A 21,582-nucleotide genomic window follows, 5' to 3' on the forward strand; every position below is an offset into this window, starting at 1 on the left:
CCTGGTACTTTCACTTGCCTTGCATAGTTTTCAATTACCTAAAAAGGAATAGAAAATACTAAAAATGGAATTTGAAGGATCTATGAATGAATATTAAAGTTTAATCGTTTGATTACTTAAAACTATATTCCCTATATTTCTTCGTTTTCAAAAAGTTATTTATTGCAAACAATAACTATTTGTTTGTTGTTTTTTATTTCATCACTTCAGCCTATCGCAGTCCACTACTGGACATAGGCCTCCACAAGAGAGAGATAGCCTCCACATGGGTTCGCGCCATTTTTGGCGCGAACTCATGTGTTTCACCCATAGCCACCACGCTGGGCAGGCGGATTGATGACCGCAGGGCTAGTTTTGTGGCACCGAAGACGCTGCTGCCCGTCTTCGGCCTGCGTATTTTAAAACCAGCAGTTGGATGGCTAACCCGCTATCGGTCGGCTTTATAAGTTCCAAGGTGGTAGTGGAACTGTGTTATCCTTTAGTCGCCTCTTACGACATCCACGGGAAGAGAGGGGGTGGCTATATTCTTTAATGCCATCACCACGCAGCATTTTTATTTAGTCTAGATTATATAATATAAAGAACAGATATGCTCCATCAGATGATAAAGTATATCTGAGTATGGCGAAATGTGCCGAAAAGGATAGACATACGAGATGTCCTCTCTTCTTTTTGACTCTGATGATACTCATACTTTCTCTATAGTACTAATTGATTTGCCGTTTGTGTGCGATCTTTTATAAACTATTTTGAAATGAAAGAATGCTGGTGCATTTTTTGCCCAGAGAATCGGAATAGCGATTCAACGGGGAAATGCTGCCAGCATTCTTGGCACAATTCCACGCGGACATGATTTATACCAAAATTTTCAATATTAATTATCGTAAATATGCTCTTCTTAGAGCAGTTCGGATCGTTCTAATCATCCTCATTTCATCTTAATCTCGAACTCATATGGTTCATATAATTTGTAGTGATTTCATTAAAACGAATTTCTATTGTAACTGAATTAACAATGTAACGCCTAAATCTTCCAGTTGCATATATATTTTGGAGCTAACTAGAATATGTTTATCGGTTCGGCACTCCAAATTACTCACTGTATCTCAAAGAATTCTTTATTATCAAGTAACAGATTTCATATCGTTCAGTCAGTTAATATGAAACATGGTAGCGAGTGCAATAGTAATAACGGTATAAGCAAGTAGACCAATGCATTCTCTACTTAAACTACTCGCGTAGTATTTGTTTCAAACTTCCTTATGGGTCGGTTTCAATAATCTATCTATCTCTGCTTTAGTTTTATTAGCAACAGACGTTTGACACAATGTGTGAAGCTTACCCGACTAGAAAAAAAGTCAGGCTCAACCAGATCATGTGTCTGGACCGGGTTTGGATAGAATGAGGCATACCAGATCCGCCAAGCTCTATCAGGACCAGGTCTGGTCCAGACAAGGATAGCCTGATGTAAAATATCATCAAGTATGGTAAGGCATACTGGATCAGAACCCGGTTCGGTCCAGATAAGAATAGCCTTATGTAAAATATAATCAAGTATGGTAAGACATAACTGCATCAGGACCAGGTGTGGTCCAGATCAGGAAATCTCATCTCATTCTGATCAGGTCAAGACAAATCTTCTGCGTTACATACCTTATCCGGTCCAGATCGGGCATGCCCGGTCCGGTCCTTCTAAATAACACGAAAAAATTTCTACTCGGGTAGGCGAAAGCTTAGGTACGTCTAATTCATTCTAACTCTAGTAAGCAAATTTAGAATTTAGAATTCCGCAAGGGAGCTAAAGCCAAAGAAAAAGAAGAAAAAGAATCTAGAAACTGGCCGTAAGTCATCTAGTCTTTGTAGTTATTGTAAAAACTGTGTACACACGTACAATTCCCCCAGAGAAAAGTACTGAAATTTTGATAAGAAAGAGTCAGTAAAATTATACTTTTCGAAGAGTCATCGATTTAATAATTACATTAGAAATCCAAATCATTAAAAAAAATTTCAGTTATAATATTTTAGTATTTTTAACAAACTTCCAAAAAAGGAGGAGGTTCTCAATTCGATTGTATTTTTTTAAGTATATTACTTCAGAACTTTTGACTGGGTGAACGGATTTAGGTAAAAAATAAATAAATGAAATGTAATGCATGCCATTTGCTCTTATTTAAATTTATTTTAGATCTAACCACAACTTTTCGATCTTTATATCTAATAATGCGTTTTTAATGACTATTATGCCGTCGACCTACGTTGTATTATATACCGCATAACTTTTTACTGGGTGTAGCGATTTTAATTTGATCGAAAGCTGATTCTTATTATGTGGTCACATTTAAATTTCAACGAGATTTGATTACGACATTTTGTGTAATCTTTGATAACGCGTATTTACTAGACTATTTTTTCGTCTGTCTACGTTGTATTACTTGTCGATGTAATTGGAGTCGTTTTTTTTTCGTTTGCAAGCCAACACAATTATTGGTATTGGTATGCATAACAATACATACTCAAGAATAGTACCTACCATGCCAATAATCTGGAGGTATGTTTACAATTCAATACCAAAAATATTCATTAAAAAAAAACAAGCTCGAATAAAACCGCGTAGGTACAAAAATGCAAATCAAATACTCCTGTATTACGAAGTCAGTGAAAACATCTACAGCTCTCTAAATGGCTAAGAATCCTCATCCGTTCGAGAGGTACCGCTGTAATTGACAAGGGGGACAAAAACACGTTCAATGTTAGATTCATATAAATCATATGTCTCGAAATCCATGAAATCTACACTTTGTACTTTGTATCACACAGATGTAACCACATTGTGGTGTTGCATAAATAGGTCATAATATGAAATCGAAAACTTAATGCGGCTTTATTGTATATGCGTGTGTTAGTGCGTTTGTTTTCCATTACGTTTATCTATCCCTATACCTAATAAAGTCTAGTAACATCGCCGTACCCACGCCATCGAGCACTAAAGTTAATTAAACTGTTTTTTAAAAGTAATTGCGATGCTTCTTCCCAATTCTTTACTGCGGTATTTATGTTCCGAATCGATGGTAGCTTCACCTTAAATGTAATGATCTCATTACAACAATTACGATCGATCACGATTAGTCATTTAGCAGTTCTCAGTGGGGAGACCCACGAAGATAGACGTATCCATACCACCATAATCGTAAACCGTCGGTGTGTATGCACAGAGCGGTTGTTACAACAAGTATAATTTTAATTTGTAAAAAAACGAGTCAAAACTGCATTTGTAGATTACTTAAATAAATAAATAATAAATAAATAAATATCATATAACATACACACACGGTCGTCTGTTCCTATGATAAGCAACTTAATGCTTGTGTTACAGGTAACAGCTGACTCTTATAACAATTTTTTTTATAAACATACATAGAAATAATACACATATAAATACAAATATTATATTACACCCAGACTCAAGCGGGAATCGAACCCGCAATCCGCAGAACAGAAAGCACTACGCACTACAAACTGCGGCAACGGGCTAGGGCTTAAATAAAGTTAATAATAATAATAATAATAATACACTTTATTGTACACCAAAAACAGAAATAATACATATCAAAGAAAGAAAAAAAAATATTGACAATATATTCATTAGCTACAAAGGGCGGCCTTATCGCTAAAAAGCGATCTCTTCCAGGCAACCTTAGGGCAAAGGAAATGGTCTAGCGTCAGCATAGGTGTACAAGTTACAACAAATTTACTATAAATATTCAAATAATTAAACATATACATACATACATACATAAATAGATACATAAATAAATACATACATACATACTGACATATATACATATATACCCACTTACATGCATACATACATATAAATACATATATGTATACATTATAGTTATGAATTACTTGTTTATTGTTGAGATTTATATTAATTTGACGTATTAATTCAAATTTGTGGTCACATATGTAGCGAGATATATTTGCAAAACCGTTAAAAAGATTCATTTATTCATAACTAGCTGTAGTCTTCGTGCCTTGTCCGCTTTTTTTTTTATCGTACCAACTCAGAAACCTTTGTGCGCTCATGCACAACACTTTGCTGAAGATCATTACATGATCAAAAGCATAGTTTGCGGTTCTATAAAGGACATACAGACAAACATTCATATATATATATAGATTCATAACTACGAACTGATGCATAATATTCAACTATAATGACCTATGTATCCTGTGATAAAACTCTAAAACACAAACAAGTCTATATGTATATAAATATGGGACTGACTTTTGTTAGCCTATCTGTAAAAATTTCTTAAACCAAAATAGAAAAAATATATATAAATAAAAAAATCGGAAATCGAGTATTTCAAATACTTTGACAGTAATGTGTTGCATGTGAATACAATATATTTGACACATATACGTGTATGTCGATAAATTAAAAAAACAAACATGTATTATTGTATATTTAACATATTTAACTATTGTATATTGATATATTTATAACAGCAAAAAGCTGTCAGTGTCAGACCATCCTAGAAATTCTGGTCTGAAGTTAAACTATTGAAATAAATAACGCACGCCGATAATAAAACAAATATTTTATGTAGTACAAGAGGCACGGACAACTAAGAGCCCGTGATGTATTTAATATAAATAAAAAAATATAAACTTTGATACATGATACAATTTTTTTATTGTTTGCTCCCAAATGAAAGAAAACTGACTTCAATTACATCGATAAGTAATATGACGTGGGTAGTCGGTAAAACGGTCAATCAAAGTCAATCAAATCAAAATAACGAGTATTATTAGGGGATAACTGAAATGGTACTGGTCAGATATCGATTAAATTTTATTGGGACGACACGACAACAAACAGATTAAGATTAAAAAAAGAATTATCAAAATCGGTACCACAACGTGCATCGGTTATAAATCGTAAATCAAAATTAAAATTACTCGAAATATTTTTGTTCGTGATTGTGTGTATTGAAACGAAGTTCCTTACGGTAGGCTTGACATTTAGCTGCGCGACTGAACTGAAAAAAATGTGATACTAAAACCGTAAGAAAAATATATAACGGAAGTGACGTAATATCAGTCACACGACTGATATTACGTCACTTCCGTTATATATTTTCGTCATAATATGACGTTTGTAAAACTAAAATATTACTAGTAAACCTTTTTTTAAAATTATTTATGTAATTTTATACTGTCGACAAAAATAAATAAAGACATGTTTTTTATTTCAATTAATAGTTTGAATTATTATTTTTATTATTATTTGTTTGATTTATTTTATTTTGCGGTATTTGTTATTTTCTAAAATACTAAATTTCTTAAATACTTTTATGTACTTAATTAAAAAGCAATCAACAAAATTAAAAAGAAATCAAGAACTAGAAAATATATATAAAATTCAACATTTTTTTTTTCAAATTGTGTTGCTTCTATACTATCCGAAGGAACTTCGTTCCTACCTGGTGTCCCATGACACCACATAATTTTGTATTTGTAAATGTTATTAGTATAAGTATTTAAATTTCACAGACACCAGAAGTTTAAAAAGAAAAATTTAATAAAACATGGAAAGATATTAAAATTAATTTGATTTTGCTGTATTATGACGAATGTTTATAGACCTACAAAATTCATCTAACATACAAAAAAACTCTTATTCCGATGTATGTAATCGATTTTGATGGAGTTTCGTAATCCATAATTTGATCAAACTTATAAACTAGGACGGATTTTATACATCTTCGAATATATACATAATATGTACCTATATCCGAATTATATATTTATTCGAATTCGTTTATAGTTCTTTATATATATTAAAAATAATAAAAACCTGCTTTTGACTGTCCACAACACTAATCCTTGAAACGTCCTACAAGAAACTTTTAAAAACAAACCAAATGTCAAAAAATGCAAAAAAAATTGAATTAAAACTTATTAATAGTAGATATTGTGAAATAATTATTTATCAAATAATATATAATAAAATAGTAACAAAAAAGTAACACACCTTTATGTACTATTGATAATAAACAAAGTTACAAAGTTAATTCGACAAATGCAACAGCACTACTGACCGACGACCGTGGAGATCACTGGGACGCAGTGATGTACTTACGTCGATTGTTATATCGATACTCAAACTACTGTAGTATTTAATTTTTATTAGCTACTAGCTGACCCGGCGAACTTCGTATCGCCTAACACAAACTTTATCGTATGGTATTAAAGTTCAAATTGACTTTTAAGTATTATCACAAATCTTTTGTATGGGAGTATAGAAAAGTGTTGTTTTTAGACTTTTTCAGGAATATAAATTTTTTTTTTTTTAGAATATTTCTCTCCGTAAAAACCATCCCCGTACTTCAAGGAATATTTTAAAAAAAGAATTAGCGAAATCGGTCCAACCGTTCTCGAGTTTTGCGCTTAGCAACACATTCAGCGACTCATTTTTATATTATAGATTTATATAATTGAATATCAAGGCATGATTAACGTGGCAACGTCTAACAAATCGATGAACGCGTTACGCTCATTATCCCGTTATGCCCAGTGATAGTATATGAGATATACTTGTCACTCATATCACATCCAGATTATATAATAGTTTTAAATGTGTATTTGTTTCATGTGTATGCTGGTAAGCCTTTTAATTAAAAATAATTAGTAAAAACCATATCAATACTGAAGCAACGTTATATTCATTTAAATGAATTGAAGCCTAAGCTATCATTGTATATAATAATAAAACCCTTTATTGTTCATCATAAAAAAAACAAAAAAATAAATACATATAATGAAATATGTACAAAGGCTGTCACATCTCTGAAAGTGCGATCTAAACAAACTTTGGGTATAGAATATGATATATCTAACAAATAGCAATGTGATAGGCTGATGTGACGATAATGTATCTCTATATTTATTGGTAGCAAAGTTCGTGTATCAATAACGTTATTAGGAATTTTTCAACTACAAAACGAGTTTTTTAAATGACCTTGTACGTTTAACGCAATTCAATAAGTGTAGAGATGCTACATCTTTAAATGAACTGTTATATATGTAGTCTTTCGACTGAATTGGAAGGTCCTTTTCTATATTTGCAGGGCGCGGGCGTAGGTTATACTCGCACTCTTTACAATATCATGCAGGTAGTACTTAGAAAGATTATAACAAAATTGTAACGTGTGGCGGAGGGAGTAGGTAACTCAGAGCAGTGCCTAGGACTTGCGACCCAGGTGTAGGTTTAAGGAGATCTCCTTTGAGATACGTATCAACGCTCACCTTCACTGCTCGAGTTATCCGCCATAATATGTAACAATTAATTAGTATGCACAAATTAATTATCGAATGAGTCTAGGTTAAGCTACTAGCAGGATACAACAAATGTATCGTGCCAAGCCAGAGCCAAGACTGCCTTAGCGGCAGTTGCACTATTCGTTTTATACACGTCAGAATAACTCGAGTAATATAATAAGTGAGGGTAGTTGAATATCGAACGATGTGCATCTGTTGTTTATAAATTCCTTACTAATTGCGTACGACAGTGCTATTGCTGACATATATTTATTATAGTTTTGTTGAATTTTTGTGTAAAAATTTAAATTAATTTTATAAAAATAAAAATAAGATATTTACTTATTCAACTACACTTTAAAAGAACAAACGTGCTACGAATATTACTGTACAAGTAAATTAAAGCTAGTGTGAAGTTAGCTCCGAATCAAAATGGAGATTCTGCTAAGAAGAACTAGGAAGTCAAGAGTTACTCTCAAAGGACCACCTCAATGTAATATCCAATAACGTTTAGTCGTTATTATATCCTGCTTAAATCGGATTGTGTTTATACGGTTTAGATGTCTGTCCTTGTCGCGTCCCCACCATACCTCGGGCAGCACGTTAAGCTGTCGGTCCCGGTTATCATCGTATACACATGATAGCGATCCCGTCACCATGGTTGCTGTAAAGTATCCGAAACGTCGGGCATCTAAAAAAACTTAATTAGCCGCGATAGAATCCTAAAAAGTGGTTTCATTACAATGATAGTGATCATTACACATAGTAAGTAATATATCCTTGAACCCGCGGAAGAGCAAAGTGGATTAAGCTCCGATCATACTCTTACATGGAGAAAGAGGACCTTTAACAGCAAAATGTAACAGGCTGAATCATATCCTGCATGAAAGACAGAATTAATAATCTCACACATCTCAATTATTTCATAATCTATCGATATCGAGTGATGTGAAATTGTAACGTCACTATTGAGTTTATTGGCCCCACTCTCACGCCGCTTATCGGTACTAGAGCATATGTAAACACTCCAATCTGAAATAGCCTATATTTCAAGGACAATAAGGCACAATTTACTTTGAGATATATATAATGTTATTATTAATATGCTACAAAAGAAAGTGAGTTTTATTAAAGAGGTTTAAAGTTTATTTTTATTTAATTCGTGTCTCTATTATCATATATGATTGGGACATTTAGAGCGAAAATTTATAGCATTGAACTTTATTACGTACGTTGTAAGGTTGTAAATTTTCTGATATTTATAATAATTGACAAAGGGACGAATAAATCTTTCAAAACTTATAGGGGTTTTCAGGGAAGATCAAATGGGTGCGTTTATTTGTAAGTTTTAAGCTTTGACGATCAGCACTATTACTTATATGGGAGACGAGTCGCCATGATCATGGTGTCTACAGCATCGTTGAAATAACGGAAATTCATTTATGTGCATCATCATTACAGCCTATACAGTCTACTGCTGGACATAGGACTACACAAGTTTACGCCAAAAAAAAAGTGAACTCATGTGTTTTGCCCATAGTCACCACGCTGGGCAGGCGGGTTGGTGACCGCAGTACTGGTTTTGTCGCACCGAAGACGCTGCTGCCCGTCTTCGGCCTGTGTACTTAAAAGCCAGCAGTTGGATGGTTATCCCGCCACCGGTCGGCTTTTTAAGTTCCAAGGTGGTAGCGGAACTGTGTTATTCCTTAGTCGCCTCTAACGACACCCACGGGAAGAGAGGGGGTGGCTATATTCTTTAGTACCGTAGCCACACAGTACATTTATGTCCATACGAAAAAAAAACCCGAGTAGAAATTTTTTCGTCTTCCTTAGAAGGACCGGACCAGGCATGCCTGATCAGGACTAGATAAAGCATGTAACGCAGATGATTGGTCTGGACCTGATCAGGATGATATGAGATTTCCTGATCGAGTCCAAATCACGAAATCTCATCTCATCCTGATCTGCCGGTTCGGTCCCGTCTTTTTAAAAAACACGAATGTATATTCTTGAAAACATTGTTTAACAAAAAAAAAGCGAATTGATATTATAAACATGTTTGTTACTTAATATAATTATTATGATATTTATTTCCGTTTATTTTTTCCAATGTATTTATGTTTATGTTATTAATTAATTATTATTACGAATTAAATTTTATTTATTAACTTCTTATAATTAACTACTAATTAACTATTTCCTATTACTTACGATTGCACCACTGAGTAGAAATGGACTCCCTGCTAGACTGTCCTGATAACTGTTTATATACTAAGTGCGCTTTAAAACATTAATAGCGCGATTCAGGCTCAGTTCGCGTAATATCTTTCAGGCTATCCTGATCTGGACCGGACCGGGTTCTGATCCAGTATGCCTTACCATACTTGATTATATTTTACATCAGGCTATCCTGATCTGGACCAGACCGGGTCCTGATAGAGCTTGCCGGATCTGGCATGCCTCATTCTATCCTGATCCGGTCCAGATACATGATCTGGTTAAGCCTGACCTTTTTTCTAGTCGGGAATGTCCTCAATTTACAGTTTTACTACCACCTTGGAACTTAAAAAGCCAACGGATGGTGGGATAACCATCCAAATGCTGGCTTTGAAATACACAGGCCGAAGACGGGCTGCAGCGTCAGCTTGCAGCACAAGAATTTATTGGGCTGAAGTGATGTGAGTCAGTGTTTGTTATAACGCCTTAATATAAACTCAGAAAACTATATTTATATCAATTTTTTAAACAATCTTTATTCTGACAATAACGAACACAAACGAAAAAGTCAGTTAGTCAGTCAGTTCACGCTATCGCAGTCCACTGCTTGATACAGGCCTCCCCAAGTTGACGCCAGTCATCGCGGTTTTCCGCAATCCCCATCCAGCCTACATCTTACGTAGTGAAAAAGCCAAATCCAATATCGTGCAGTCGTTCGAAAGTTATGCGCGTACATTAAATTTGGTGATTTATTTTTTCACGTGGAACGTAATCTATTAAACCTACAGCATCCCCCAATTGAAGAAACGAAGTTAGGAGGCACCTTCTATGTAACGTGTTGTTTAACTGAAGTAGAACACAGTAGGAAATGTTCTACTCAAAATCTGGGGCAGCAATCTAGGATAGTACTTCGACCTATCAGAATGTCACACGTAAATAGTACTATTTTTAAGCAGTGTTGTATTCCAATGGTGAGTAAGGTGACCAGACCTCCTGGGGGGAATTGGGCAAACGGCAACGCGCATGCGATGCTTCTGGTGTTGCAGGCGTCTATAAGCTACGGTAATCGCTTACCACCGGGTGAGCCGTACGCTTGTTTGGCGAATTAGTTGTAAAAAAATTGTAAAATGACGATTCAAGTGTTTTTAAGGTGTTCTTGATTAAAGAAATTTATGATTTTGACAGCCAGTTCTATATTATATTAAATTCAAAAAGATTATATATCTCGCTGTAAATTACCACTAATTGTTATCTAAATTCTTGTTTACTATGCTCCAAAGTCTAAAATAACCATATCGAAATAACTTGACAAATGCTCAACTCATCAACCATAAAATTTATTTCCATATTCTTTAACATTTCCAAATATATACACAATCATTTTATATACAAGAACATAAAACGATACAAATGAAATGTGTTCATATAAATTTCAGACGTAAAAGGTTTCAACCTCTACTAGGAGACCATAAGCAGCTGAACAAGATATGGCAAGCTTGACAACTACTATTGAATTAAACATATAAGTGGTTCGTTACGTTTTTAAAGAATTCCTCTCTTTGGCCAGTAAGGTTTGTACAACATCAACAGTAAGCCCTTTGGTCTCTGGTAAGTAAAAGTAGCAGTAAACACTTGAGATCACACTGAAAATTCCAAACATATAGAAGACTGGACCTAGACCGAGGGCGGATTCCAAGGGATTGTATAAGTAGAGTATTAGGGCGTTGCAGATCCACGCCCATTCCACGATTAGCATTGTCATTTTTCCTCTAATCTGCAAAAAGTAAAAAAGGCCACAGGTAATTATTTTAGATTTATTTGAAGTAAAACTTCTTTACTCATGCTTGACTTGGGAAGTGAGTTGGTGAATGTGTGACGAGAGCGTTACGAAAAGTATGGTCGGGCGAAGCAAACGGAAGTTGAGAGGGAGATATAAGTAAGTGAAGATAGAAAGAGAGAGAGTTACGATCCGTTACTTCAGTCGTGTGATCTAAAGTACACACGTCTTTTGTTAATTCTTAAATGAAAAGCTTCTAATGTAACAAAATTATAGGCAGCAGAGAATTTACTGAAAACCATCGCTATATATATCCAAGTCTTTAATAATATGTAACCGTTCACTTTTGTTTCTGAAATTAGTGAAAAAGTAATTTTTATAAACAACGATATTTTTAACAACTACCCTACACATCAAATTTTCACCAAAAATATAAAAAAATAGTTCAAATAAAATCCATGTGTTGTTTATAAAATTCACTGTTCTCTCATAGATCTATCTGGTGAGTAATTTATTTTTATTTTTCACAGTTTTAGTTATGTTGACTTCCTCAAACTGAAGTTTTTTAATTAGTATCAGGGGTTCATAACTATTAAGGAGAACTCACCTCAGGTAGGAACATTTCTGGACTGAGCACATACGGCACTGTACCGGCCCCCATCGTACATGTCACACAGTAGACGAAGAGTAAAATTGCGGTTACCCAATATGGACCCCATTGTAATTGTATCTGTGTTCCTAGTACTACACACACAAAACTTGTTGCGATTGATGCATAAATTAACACTGGCTGAAAATAAAAAATAAGGCCTGTGTGTAAAATTGAAAGAAAAACTGTTTGAAAGAAAAATTGTTTACAGATTATACCTAGCAGCGCCTTCTAATAGGTTGTTTAGAAACTAATGATCTACCATACAACAATAAAATAAATTCGCTTAGTAGATTTGATTCTTGCATAGACGGCTTTGATTATATATTATTATGATAGAAACGTAAAATAATATATATTGTTAAAATATTGTTACGAATACACAAGGCACAAAGAAACTAGCTCTATCTAGCGTCAACCATTGAAAACCACTCAAAGACAACGACAACATGAAACCCTCTACTCAATACTAGGTGGCTTTAGAGGAACTACTGTGGAACAATACAGAAGTATAGTATCGAAAACCGGGTACATGTGCGAACTTTCCAAAATGGTCTGGGCCTCGTCTCGGCAGATATAAATAGCCGCAGGGAGGCGAGCGAGTTCAGTTCAGTTTGAGTTACTTTTGAGGCTTCAGAGTGAAATCTAGTGATCAAGAGTGATACCAGCGAAACCTACGACATTGGCTACGACCTACGGCTTCTCTCTCGGAGTCAATGGCATCTCCAAATCCCACTTCTGACACCAGTTGTTACGTGTTAGGGTTCGAAGGATTTGGAGAGAAAGACCTGCTGACTCTTTTCAAGACTTTATTCACTAGCACTACGTCCAACTCAAAGCACTAGGTTCAAACACTAAGCACTAACGATGTCCTAGGTCGTAGCCAATGTCGCAAGTTTCGCTGGTATCACTCTTGATCACTAGATTTCACTCTGAAGTCGCCTCAAAAGTCAAACCTCAAACTGAACTGAACTCAGCTTTTTGATCCCTCGCAGAAAATTCTCTATATTTTAGCTATCTGAGAGCAGAGTTATTAGACGTTTTGTAGAAGTAAGGTTATGTTTCAATGTCTATAAAAAATAAAAAAGCGGTCACTAAGTTCTTTATAGCATTAATGTTTATTATATTTAGTGAGCAACGTTCGAAAACTCATTACAAATATCGATAACTTAAATTACTTAAAACTATAAATAAATATCAGAAATGGACAAAGAACGCATCGGAAAACAGTAAACAAGAAATTAGTGACGGGACACAGAAGGAGATGGCGCGGTGTCCGGTGCAGAAAATAAACGGCTAGTATCAATGTCAGTTAGCTGTCAAAGCTGTCAATCAATATGAAATCGATGATCATTTTGGTTAATCAGACATTAATTGATATTTTCGCTATTAATGTTAAAAGTACTAATGTTAAAAGCTTTATTTATCTGCACTTTATTGTTTACAACTTCAATTGTGTATCGAAATACTTTGAGTTAATTAACGAGTAACCTTTTCTTTTTGAATTCTGAAATCGGTTATAGTTGAATCGATACCCAATTAATTTTGCGTTTTACCCACTCCCTCCTCATGGCCCCCGTCTCCTTTATAGTCATCTAAAGAGGAGAAGCTCTACTAAGGCTAGGAAATGTTTGTCCATTATTTTTATATCACATAAATTCATTTTAAACTCTCAGGCGGCAGCGTTATTTGAAAAAGATATTTTATTAGCGCATAATAAAGTTTACTTACTCTACGTCCGAAATAATCAAGAAGATACGCAGATACGAATCCAGAGATAGTATTTACAAGAGCAAAAATAATGCTCGACAAATTTGCCGTCATGTTCGGTGTGGCGCTCGCAAAAAGTGGTTCTGAATAAACTTGTATCACAACCAAACCTTGGAAGATCGTCGCTAAGAATATTATTACAATCAGGACCAAACCTCGACGAGACGGGTAGGATTTTTCTGCAAATTTATAATAATAACTTGTTAAATCCTACGCTTCAGCCTGTAATATTACACTATTGGGTATAGGCCTCTTCGACGATCAGTGACGACCTAGTCGACACTGCGATTTTCGAGGGTTTGCCTCGGATTCTCTGGGACTCCATCATAAGATCCTGGTTTCCTTATCATGGTACCACACTTAGGATATTCCCTTTCTAATAAAAAAGAACTATCAAAATCTGTTCATAAACGATAAAGTTGTCCCTAAACATACATTAATATATATATATATATATATATATATATATATATATATATATATAACGGTCGAATTGAGTAACCTCCTCTTTTTTTAAGTCAGTTAAAAATATTTTAAATGGTATTAAAATTGTTGTAGAATAAACATTTTTAGCATTTACCACGATTGCCATTTAGAAAAAAAAGTCACAGGAAAACTTTAAAAACTAAAAGAAAACGTTGAAATACTTACTTAAAAATTGTATAAAAGACAGTTTTTTTGGTGTTACTGATTCGATGTTTAGATTTTCTTCTTCCGGAGATTTTTCTGAAAAAAAAAATGCTTATTTAAATACATAAATAAAATATAATCCTTATTCAGTACCTTAAAAGCTTACAAAAAACTTCTTGTGATTGGGAGCCTCTCAAACTTTTTTTATAAAAAAAAAACTTGATTATTATTTGATATTAGATATTGATTTTGATATTCTAGTTAAATGGGAGGACGCCAGATTAATAACATGATGAAAATAATAATATCATATAATAAATAGCAAATGTTTATTGTTATAACTAAATAAAAAATAGTATATATATACTAGTGGACCCGGCAGACGTTTTCCTGCCCGGAAAACAACTACCAAATATAATTCCTTACATACCGATAGCAGCGCCACCTACTGGGTCATATTGCAATAAAAACTACCCTATCTCCCAAGTTGGATCAAATTACAAATGATTAGAAAATTTGATAAAAATATGTTCAGTAGTTTCGGAGTTTATCGCCCACATACATCGTGACACGGACATTTTTTTTTTGCTCAAGCGAGACATTTAAGACTTATAGAACCTATGGGCCTAATAGAAGCCAAACCAAAAATAATATAGGTTTAGAGTTTTAATCTATCTCTTTCATCTATTTTGATCTATAGCAATATATAGTTATATGTCGCACAGAAATATACACATGTGTTCCAGTTCCCTGTAAACCTTACTTCATTTTTTTGGTGTAAGTATTATCTTCATACAACGGCACCGTCTCGCCGTGGATATATTATAACTCAATAAATAAATATTGAAGTTTTATAATAAAATTGTTTTGTAAACACATCTAAAGCAGGTAAGCAAATAAAGACAATATGAAATTATTACAAGATATCGTCGAATCTCAATTGGTATTAAAACATGCCCAGATTACAGTTCATTAATACATCTAGTTTGTATTATTTGATAAACAGTAACATCATAAAAAGGAATTTACTAAGAACGCTATCATTACTGTGTTATTGCACGGCGTTGTATCACGGGTCTTTGACGTATTGTGCAAATAAAAGTTGCGTCGTAATTAAATGGATTTCCCGCTTTTATTGTTGTGCGAAACAAGAAAATAATGAAAATTGACGATGCTATGGGGCTTCTGTGTAACTGTCTGTTTTACTAGCGCTAGGATTTCGTACATAGGTACACACACTTCAGCCTATCGCAGACCACTGCTGGACATAGGCCTCCCCAATTTTGCGCTAAAGTGACGTCAACTCATGTGTTTTGCCCATAGTCACCACGCAGGGCTGGCTTTGTCGCACGGAAGACGCTGCTGCCCGTCTTCGGCCTGTGTGTATCAAAGCCAGCTGTTGGATGGTTATCCCGCCATCGGTCGGCTTTTTAAGTTCCAAGGTGGTAGTGGAACTTTGTTATCCCTTAGTCGCCTCTTACGACACCCACGGGAAGAGAGGGGGCGGCTAAATTCTTTACTGCCGTAAACACACAGCAGACATATAGATCTTATTGCTGTGTGTAAATAAATTTACACGAATCGTCCTAAAAACGTCATTACATGTAAGAGAATTATCTCCTACGAACAACGTAAAATATCCCTACTAATATTATAAATGTGAATGTAAGTTTGTTTGTTACGCTTTCACGCGAAACCTACTCAACCGATCATCATGAAACTTTGTATAAATATTTTTGGAAGTATTAGAAGTAACACAGGATACTTTTTGTGAAAAAAAAATTACGAAAAATAAAAAAATTGTTTGTCAAAAAATCTTAAAATCTAGCCACTTCAACGCCATCTAGCAGTCCAAAAAAAATTCAATACGAGCGAAGCCGCAGGTAAAAGCTAGTTGTTTATAAAAGATTATCTCAGAGCTGTAAATGTCAATCTTAACAAAGGAACCAAGGCAAGTGTTGGTTTTATTACGTGTTCTTATTCCAAACTATACACGTGACTAAGATCAACGTTGCTTTAAGTCTTAAATAAATAACCTTAAAAAGGCAAGCAGTAAATTTACCCACAGATCACACTATAATTTCGTAAAAAGATGATTTTGTTTTTATGTAACTAGGTCGGCAAACAAGCGTACGGCTCATCTGATGGTAAGTGATCACCGTAGCTTATACTCATAGACGTCTGACAAACGCAAGTCGCTTCTCGCTGTCTGTATGCTTAGATCCTTAAAACTACGCAACAGATTTTGATGAATTTTTCTTTAGTAAATAAAGTGATTCCAGAGAAGGTTTATATGTATAGTAAATGCATAATATAGTAGAGGAACACTGATAGTTTTTACACCCATGCGAAGGCGGGGCGGGTCGCTAGTTTCATATAAGAACATCGATATTTTTTCACAACCTAGGTTGCTCCATAAAATTTTTATTCTTTTAAGATAAACAATATATTTCATCATAAACTACTAGTATTCTAGTTCGTGTAGGAATTTCCATTCCTAGGCGGAGTTCTCACTACTAGATTCTCATTATATATTCCTTCATTCTTCCCATAGATCTTCCTAAACTATTTTTAGGTAATTTCAGTAATGCCAACTAATTCCCTCTATCTTAATAAAAAAACTTACCATCAAATTTCGGGTTCAAACTTCGCCTAATCACTTCCATTTCTTGTAAAACTGTTTTGGAGTTCGGAGTTGTGGCTCTGTAGAACGCTATTGACTTTGCAGCTTCCTGTAAACAATATGTACGTTTTATTTATTGGACCAATAGCAACGCGGAAAGTATTTTTAATTGCAAAATAGTTTATAAAATCAAAAACACATGAGTTCACGTTATTTTTGGCGTAAACTTGTGGAGGCCTATGTCTAGCAGTGGACTGTATAGGCTGTAATGATTATAAAATCAATTAATAAATTTAGTGGTGCACCTTTGCATTAAAAGTAAATAAAATATTACCACTCACTTCCTGGATAGCTTAAGATAGATTAGATAGATAGATATAGCTTTTTGATCCTACAATTATTATTAATACTTCTCTTCCCGTGGGTGTCGTAAGAGGCGACTAAGGGATAACAAGGTTCCACTACCACCTTGGAACTTAAGAAGCCGACCGATGGCGGGATAACCATCTAATCGCTGGCTTTGAAACACACACGCCGAAGACGGGCAGCAGCGTCTTAGGTGCGAAAAAGCCAGCCCTGCGGTCACCAACCCGCCTGCCCAGCGTGGTAACTATGGGCAACACACATGAGTTCACGTATTTTTGGCGCGAACTTGTGGAGGCCTGTGTCAGTGGACTGCAATAGGCTGGAATGATGATGATGATGAATTATTATTAAAATTCGTTCCGAAACTGACGAGCGTACACTTAAAAAACAACCTTTTTAATGACAATGATGTTTGAGTTTATTTACCATATAACCGTATCAGGCAGGCCCTAGTCTATTAAGGGGCTACACTACCTCAGCTCGAATTCAGATTTCACCCGTACTAAATACACATGAGAATTGAGAGCGCTTGGTTGTTCATCGCGCGAATTATATGTATTTTCTCCCCACAAACATTATCAATAGTTATTATATAAAAAACGCAACATATAAAATGTTCTTCATACTTATTTCAATTACCATGCTTAATCTCAAGTTCATAACTTCTATATTTACTGAGATTTTAATACAAAAATAGAGGTAACTTTGCGATTTTTTTGTATCGAGAAAATTTTATGGAATCGTATTTTCGAAACATATGAAAGATAGTTTATGTCCTGAATTTTACCATACATAAATTTCAAACTTAAATATTCAGTAGTTTGGAAGATATGGACATCCTGCTGAGTGGAAAATAAGCAATTTGAGGTAGGATACACTCTTAAAAATTCTTCGAATTTTTTTTTGAAGTAAATCTTCGTTCTGTACTGTGTACGCTGGTTAGTGCGTGGCGAGAGCGTTACAAAAAGAATGGTCGGGCAAACGGAAGTTGAGAGTGAGATATAAGTCAGATGGAGCTAAAGAAGTCATACTTCACTCGTGTGGTATAAATAACACTCGTTTTTTACATTTTTCATTGGAATGTCTATAAAAATTTTGGTCTACCTGCCTGTGTGCATCATACCAGAATAATTTTAATAATTTCTTTACGTCGAAGAACAAAAATATAGCAAAATAAATTATATAAAAAAACCAGTACCATAAAAATAATACTCAAATGATAAGCGCCTTCTGTAACGAAGTTTTCTTATCTACTTTAATGATACTTAAACGATTTTATTATTAACTAGCTGTGCCCGCGACTTCGTCCGCTTGGAATGTAGTAAAAAATTTATTGTTCAGTTCGCAGAGTTATAGAATATATAAATTTCTGAAATAAAATTAGCCCAAGTACTAAGCAACTAACGTTATTTCCTCCCTTTTTCTTCTTCTTTATCTGAATTTTACTTATACCCGATTTTGCACACCTACAAACCTCTGCTCTTGTACGTCCTAAGGTTGGCTGGTAGAGAATGCTTTTAGCATTAAGCCCGCCTTTTGTACAATTCTTTAATGTATTGTACAATAAAGTATTAATAATAATAATAATAAATTACTCCTTATTACCTCAGCTATCTGCCAGTGAAAGTCTCATCAAAATCGGTCCACCCGTTTCAGAGATTAGCCGGAACAAACAGACAGACAGACAGACAGACACACAAAAATTAAAAAAAAGTTATTTTAGTATATTTACCGTGTATACATCCATAAGTATTAAGTAAAAAGCAGTTATTTTAATATTACAAACATACACTTAAATTTTATTTATTTGTATAGATTACCTCTTCCATGCCTTTCTGTATCAGGTACACTGGTGATTCCTTGATGATCGTAATTAGCAGTGTAAACACTACAGATATTACTAAACAAACATAGTTCATGACGTGATAGCTGAGCTGACCCCCCAATATATAGGATGCCATCAAACCAACCCCATAGAAAATTATCACGCCAGATGTCATGGTCCCTCTGATGGTTTCCTGACAGAATTCGCTGATAATGTTCGGTCCCACCATAAATACACAACCACCGATGCCAGATAAGAAGACAGATGCTAGTATTACTTCGACTCTTGGTATAGTTGATATTAGGGCCCAAGCGATCTGCGAAAATTCACATTTTCCTAAATTTCTGATTAAAGATATTTATTATCATATAATATAATATAGCCACCCCCTCTCTTCCCGTGGGTGTCGTAAGAGGCGACTAAGGGATAACACAGTTCCACTACCACTTTGGAACTTAAAGGCCGACCGATGGCGGGATAACCATCCAACTGCTAGCTTTGGAATTCACAGGCCTAAAACGAGCAGCAGCGTCTTCGGTGCGACAAAGCCAGCCCTGCGGTCACCAACCCGCCTGCCCAGCGTGGTGACTATGGGCAAAACACATTCACGCCATTTTTGGCGTGAACTTGTGGAGGCCTATGTCCAAGAGTGGACTGTATTAGGCTGAAATGATGATGATGATGAATGATGATTAAAAATTTGGCTAACGTAACTGTCAATATATTTATTACATTTGATTAAAATGATCGCATGATGGAATTTATACTTATTATGGCAATCTAATACTATAAAACGAACAATTCTTATATATAAATTCTGAATCTCGGAAACGGCTCCAACGATTTTCATGAAATTTAGTATGCAGGGGATTTCGGAGGCGATTAATCGATATAGCTAGGATTCATTTTTAGAAAATGTCGTTTTATCCCTGTTTTTAGGCAGTGAAAAAATGGCTACAATATCGTTAGAATACGAAGGTAAATTTCGCAATTGTGAATATAGTTGTAATAGCTCAGGTGAAAAATCGACCGAGAACGGACACTCTTCGTTCTGTTAAAAGTTTATAGTAAAAATTTAATTATTTTTAAATTATTAAAACCTTCCGCGTCTCCATGTTAAGCATTAAATTGCTTAACATGGAGACTGACGGCTGTGTGCATGTTATAAGATATTTATATTTATTTAAATTTATTTATCTTCAAAATCGTACATAAAATTTAGAGCAGTCCGACTGGAGAAATAACTCAAACTCACAGAAAATCACAACTAAATAACACTGTTTCCAAGAACTGATGCATGCCTGTGGTGAGTAAGGTAGCAAGAGCTCTCGTGAAGGGTTGGAGTCGGGTCAGCAACGCGTTTGCAATGATGTTAGTATTGCAGACATAGATAACCGGTTACTATAATGTTGACCGTAGGCTTACTTACACTTAAAGTATTAAAAAAAAAACATTTGGCTTACTTACTGGTTGTGGCAAAGCAAATAATATACAGGAAGGTTTCCTGCCAAGACGGTCTACTAAAAAAACCTGATAGAGGAGTGCCGACCACTGCACCTATAGACGCCAAGCTACCGAAGAGCGATATTTCCATTTCGGTCATTGGCCTGTTAAGAGTTGTGTTTGTTGATGAAAATATTTTGATCGTCGATGACGGCCAAGCAAACATGAGACCGACGTTAAACGATGTGAAACATACTGAAAAAAGGACATTCAATTAGCATAATTTATACAATAATAAATCACTTAAAATCAACACATTCACTTAACATTTTGATTTTGTATATTTTGGAACTTTTATGATGCTACACATACTTACCATTATGCATTCCATAGTTAAGAAAAGGTGTCTCCTAAATAAAGTTAAATATTGCAGCTTTAGAAAAGCTGTTTCATAATTATGGAGCAGTTTGGTTGGCAAATAAGCTAGCTGTAGTTGAAGATGGAGTTAAAAGGAAGCTCTTAATCTTTAATTTATTCATTATCAAATATGTTGAAGAAGGAAATGGCTCAAATGAAAACGAGATAATATTGATTATATAAATTACCTATTAGAGTGAAAAAAGCTTGACGAATTATGGACATCATTTTGATTCAATATGTCTATATCCTCTTCTGTCTAAATTGATACTAAACTCACCACTTACTGCTGCTTGCCTTGGTATCGTACCAGGCAAACATAAATAAAATGAAGATTAAACCGAACGACTTGGATTATTTTCGTTTATTCTACTTAAGTATTTTAATTATTCTTTATAAACATCTTGATAAACGTAATGAAACATTATTAAATTTAATGTCATATTTAAATGAATAATAAGTTATACCCGTTATTTAATCATCTTTGCTTTATTTTTTTTTCCTATATGCACTTTTCCTTACATTTTTACATTTAT

At 34.5% G+C, this 21,582-nt stretch overlaps 1 pseudogene; it reads right to left on the bottom strand.

Annotated features, from left to right (window-relative positions):
* Positions 1–10,861: 10,861 nt before the first annotated feature.
* LOC123665749 lies at positions 10,862–21,015 on the bottom strand (annotated as a pseudogene).
* Between the last annotated feature and the right edge of the window lie 567 nt (positions 21,016–21,582).

Source organism: Melitaea cinxia, chromosome 24 (assembly GCF_905220565.1).
Source record: "Melitaea cinxia chromosome 24, ilMelCinx1.1, whole genome shotgun sequence".
NCBI lineage: Eukaryota > Metazoa > Arthropoda > Insecta > Lepidoptera > Nymphalidae > Melitaea > Melitaea cinxia.